Source organism: Tachypleus tridentatus, chromosome 2 (assembly GCF_004210375.1).
Source record: "Tachypleus tridentatus isolate NWPU-2018 chromosome 2, ASM421037v1, whole genome shotgun sequence".
In the NCBI taxonomy this organism is placed as follows: Eukaryota; Metazoa; Arthropoda; class Merostomata; order Xiphosura; family Limulidae; genus Tachypleus; species Tachypleus tridentatus.
This window is the reverse complement of record NC_134826.1, coordinates 63,065,720-63,071,719: the sequence shown is the minus strand read 5'-3', so window position 1 is coordinate 63,071,719 and position 6,000 is coordinate 63,065,720.

Below are 6,000 nucleotides of genomic sequence, written 5' to 3'. Positions count from 1 at the left end.
ATTAAACGTAGTAGTTTGTTAATACATTAAACGTAGTAGTTTGTTAACAGTCTAAACTTAGTAGTTTGTTAACAGTGTAAAGTTATTAGTTTATTAATATCTACACTTAGTAGTTTTTTAAGAGTGTATACTTAGTCGTTTGTTAACAGTTAAAACTTAGTACTTTGTTTTGGGAGCAAAGTTTAAAACAACAAGTAGACATGTGAGTGGGAAACATTGGTATTCAGTACTCAAATTCTTATGTTTTTGTACATTCATATAATGTTAAATAAGTCACCAACTGAGTTCTATCGTTTGAAAGTAGTAGGCGATAATAATGTAATAGTATTCCAGAACTAGCATTACACTATCCTTTTTGTTGGAGAAATGCTTCCTTTAAATAATCGAATTATCATATTTTAATTATCTTGACAGCACAAAGAAAACGACTGAAGGTACCGAGAATAAGGAAATTCGGCGTTTAACCAGAGATATTACAGAAAATGCTTGTTTATCTTTGAAAAATTACATGAGAGAAACTGTAGAGAAAAACAGCGCCTTCAGGAGAAGGTTGAAAAAACATTTGCAAAAACAACAACAACAACAAAATTATTCTGCAGAAGAAAAAAATCAGAACTTTATGAAAATTTCAAACAGCTGACCATAGCGCATGAGTACCGAGAAGATTTGAAAGAAATGGGTCTTTTTTGGTCTTATCACTTAACTGGACAGCTAAAATTTGAGCTTGGTGAAAGATTGTTACGTGAAAACTGAATTTCTCTATTTTAAACTCTGGCGAAAGATATAAATTTAACAATAAACATATAGATTTGCATTGGTGCCCTTGGTTTATTCTAAATTTATATATTCAACTCTAACGGTACCTTATGCGATACAAGAGCTGTACTTTGAGGTCAGAGCTTGGGCTCCTAAGGTTCAGGCATAGCCATTCGTAATTTAGAACCAGAAGGAGGGAAACAAGTCAGGCTATTCATTATCCAATACCAGGATTGACTGTTACAACTATAACGCTCCTACAGTTCAAAATATGTAGCGTGTTCAGCAGTATATTACACCTCGAATCTTGGACCTCTGATTCACAGTCCTTCACGCTAGTTACTTATAAAATACCTAAGAATGGGGAAAAAAACGAATTCTCTATACATTTAATAAACTGGCCACACGAATGAAATGTTAAATTACTTGGTATTTCAAAGTTCGTGACATTTAACTATGATGACTTCTAACTAATTGTTTGGAGTAGGTTTAGCTTCAAAGAATGTATTAGATAGTGTCAAATGCATAAAATAATAATTAAAGATAAGTTGCCATAGAAATCAACAATAACAAAACAAGTACTATCCTTTTCAGTTATGAAAAACAGCAAATGATCCAGTATCTATTTCAACGATGTGCGTAAAACTAAAAACACGTAAGCTGGAATATAAATCGTATGGTTATGATGCGCAAATAATTATCTGAAGCCACGTTGTATGACATAAGTATCTGTACAAACTAGAAATAAGTTACTATGGAAACAAAAGCAAAAGAACAAAAAGAAAAGAAAAAAATAATGTAAAGAAAAGTGTTGAAGTGTGACACACATTGTGGATATTTTAACAACTTAAAATCAGTATTATCTATCACATGTAACAAGATAAAAAGAGGGAATCTTCTATAGCCGCGGCTTGAAACTATTTTAGGCAAGATTAGAGTAAATCAGTCAATGAGGCCTTTTTAATTTTCTTTTTATTAGCTACTAATACACATAAAAGATATAAAATATCTTTTTTTTTCCAGAAACTTGCTACATATTGCTTCTGAATACACTGCATATTACTGAGCAAACATGTTACATATGTACATGGTACCTTTGGATGAAAGAGTAAAACATACAATGACCGGATGATTACATATACATCTATTCCTTTTCTGAGGAAAAGTCGTCCTTTTTCTTACAGATAATTGATATCTTCAGTTTATTTTAACAAATACGTTTTTCGTAATAATTTCCAAGCTTATATTCGCGCTAATTTTTGACTTAATTTTTACAGGAGTCTTCCCGACTTTCCTATTCAGATCCTATCTAACTTGACGTCATAATGATGTGGATGATGTAGTGCCACACATATAACGCCATGTCTGATCTGGTCCTGAGAACTCCTTTTCTGAAAGTCTCTTATATCTCTGAAAAACTGCTGAAATTAAGGAGTTACTTACGCTTGTGTTAGCGATTAAATTCAACTAAAATGAAAATAAGCAATCAAAAAAGAAGTATTATAGGAGAACAAAAAGAAAATTGGACCCACGTAACTCGAGAAGTTCGGAGAAATCGAGCGTGACCGACACTTGGTTTTTATACGTATATATATTGATATTTTTGTACACCAGCAATACCAAGCACTGGACACTCCTATACTTGATTCGGTTATATTACTCATCAGGATTTCTACCAGCTTATCCTCAAATTGAAATTATTTTACGCAGGATTGGAGTAAATTAATGTGTGAGACCTTGGACGTACTCAAACATATCAATTAAAGAGGTTTGACTTCATGTGTCCAAAACTATAATTAGATCTCAAATCAGTCAAGAGATGGCAGTGTTATAGCTTTTAAGTTAATACTTGGAAAAAACTCAACTCGGAACAAAATTTGAGCGGCATAAAATAAACACTTCTGTCAAGCTATTATACGACTAGATGTAGTAAGCGACATCTACATTGGATTTTCTTTCATATTTTAAATATATTAGATTGTTGTCGATTATGTGTTTTAGCGTAAAGCCATACTAGGCAATCTGCTCTGTCCATCGTGAGGAGTCAAACCTCGGTAAGCTCATAAACCTATCGCTGAACCCCAGTGGTTGACAAATAACTATAATAATATCAAATGAATGCCTTGCAAATAAAAATCATGTTCAGGTTCGACTTCACATTTTTCTAAATTTAACAAATAATCAAGCAAAAATCCGGTCAGTCTACTAACTTTTAGGCCTAACCTATAGCAAAGAGTAATAGAAGTTAAACCTGGTGTATTGTACCTAATCAAAAGATTTTATAACGCATCAAAACTTCTAAGAAGCCTAAATAGTGGAACATGCCCATTTGAGGGAAAGGCTAAAATTGTTTTTTTTTAAGAAAAATGACGAAAACGGTATAACTTTTTTCTTTTAATAGTAGGATTTGTTTAAGTTACAGTTTATAACACTTTTAATCATATAGTGTATACCATATTAATAATTTATATTTACTTTTATAGTGTATATATAATTTATGGAAGTCAAAGTGATGAAACATCTTTATTTCTGGCTGGAAATTTTGTAATATACAATTACAAAAAAACAGTGAATATATATCAGTTACTTTCAGTTGATGGTTTACTTCGTGAGTAGTTAAAAACCTTTGCGTTTCCTTTTGCCATATTAGTTTTGTATAAACATTTCACAACTTTTAACTAATGATAACTGAACATACTTGATAGCAAAGATTTATTTGCTTGAAGTTAAGTATAAAGCAACACACTAGTTATCTGTGCTCAGTCCACCACAGATATCGAAACTCGATGTTTAGCTTTGAAATCCTACAAACTTGCCGCTGTGTAACTGGGAGCCAATAGTAGGGAACTAACTGAAGAGAGTAATCAACAACCAGTGCCATTTATCTTGCAACTGATAAAAACACCAATTAAATTTAATGGAAAACGTTTAAATATTATAAACATATTTTTTCTGAGGTGGAAATATTTTTCATTTTGGTGTCTCTACAACTATCTGGAGGGTTAAAAATATCTTTTTTTGTGCTTCAGAATTTTTACTGTATATTGGAGTGATTTAGACATTTCGACAACAAAATTAAAACATACGTACACGTTTGAAACAATTTTTACTCTTTAGGTAACAATAAAAACTTTATTTCAGCGAATGTTTCGTCATTGTGTCTTTATCAGGGCTAGTTGTACAAGACCTCGTCTTTGGTTTGATGAAAATCAAAATTCAGTATTTTGGAATAGTGCAACATATATGGAATTATAAGACAGATTCTCTGAATTTGTAACTTTGACGTTCATCTATCAAATAGTATAAAAAATTAAACATTTTAATTTTCATGATCGACGTTGTTTGGTTACAAATTTTGTAAATAAACAATACTAATAAGTAATTGCGCGATATCGAATATTTCTGCCAAATGTAGAACAAACTGTAGACCTATGAGAGAAGGGTGCGGACAGAATAAATCATTCAAGAGTAAGACGGGGAGGGAGAGGATGATATATCTATAAAGATAGATCAAACTGTCTATTCCACAAACATTCGATTCAAATGGCCTGATAGTGTTGAGCATAAAATGAGCCACAAAATTTGGTGTTCCAACGAAAAAACGTTTAATCTCAGAAACGTGGATTTCAACTATTCCATTTACAGAATATGCAAGCTTAGAAATAATGAGTGGTTAAGTAAGATTCATTCGAGACTTAAGCAGCATTATATCTCTATATACTGACATAAACGATGCATGGTTAACTTTAGAATGTGAAAAGTTTCTCCAGAAATGTTTGAGAAACTGAATCAAAAATGTCAGTCTTTTAAAAAGCTCAAACGTGGAAGGCCTGTTGAAAACTAGAGGTAGTTCATTATTTCGAGAAAGAAACGAAGAATAGCTTACAGTTGGGTGTTTTGTAGCTAAAATAAAATTGTTTCTTATATACTCTTCAAAAAAAGAAACGAAAAAGGGATTTTTTGTTATTTTAAAGAGAAATATATGTAATAACGTTACAAGCTCAGAGTATGTGATGTTACACGTGTTAAGGCACTGATTGTCAGACCAAAATGACAATAAAAGTTGTGCACTTTGAAAACGGAGGAAAACAACGGATTTTTCGCTAAAACGCATTCGTGTCCAATAAATTTGTTTGAGAGATCTGCATGTTCTGCAAGTGCAACTTGTGCAAAATTTCTATAAAAGTGACGGGTTCTCGGTTTCCATAGCTCAGTGTTAAGCCACCGACACGCAATACAGTTACGCCAAGACTGACTGAAGCACAACGCAACCACGCCATTGTTCGCTTGGAAGCAGACGAATCTCGATCAGATGTTGCCAGAGCTGTGAATGCCCACCCAAGCACCATCACAAGGCAACAACATGGATCAACTCGTGACCGTCCACAATCTGGCAGACCTCGTGTGACCACGCCCGCACAAGATCGTTACATCCGGTTACGTCACCTTCGGAATAGGACCACCACTGCGACGTCTACTGCCTCAACCATACCAGGGCTGCGTAGGATTTCCGATCAGACCGTACGCAACCGTCGACGAGATTCTTAGGCCCCATGTGCAACCCATCATGGTGAACGTCAACGACGTTTTTCAACATGACAACGCCCGATCTCACATAGCCCGACTCACCACTGTCTTCTTGAGACACCACAACATCAACGTTCTTCCCTGGCCCTCCAGATCACCATATTTAAACCCCATCGAACATCTTTGGGACGAGTTGGACCGACGTCTGCGACGGTGACAACCTCAACCGCGGACTCTACCTCAGCTTGCAGCAGCTTTGCAGGCTGAGTGGACAGCCATTCCACAAGATGTGATTCGTCATCTCATCGCTTCCATGGGCAGAAGATGCCAAGCAGTTATTGATGCTCACGGGGGGCATACTCGTTATTGACGTTGAGTGACGTTAAACTTCACCTAGTGAGCGTGGACTTCGCCTTTGCAGACTTGGATGTTCAGCAGTGAATGTGCAAAGTTTCACACATATCATATAGAACTACCCGGAATAAACTTGTTAACAATTTGTCTCAAATTTTGCCTTTTGCGTTTCTTTTTTTTAAGAGTATATGATTAATCCTGTGAACGTAACAGTCCAATTTTTGTTAAAAAATATAATTATAGAACGTTTTTGTGAATCGTACTCATTGCAGAAATAAATGGTACAACAGATGTGGTACCTCTAAAGTACAAAGCAGCATACATCTTGTAGAATTTTCAATACACCCAAAATAAAAACGATCC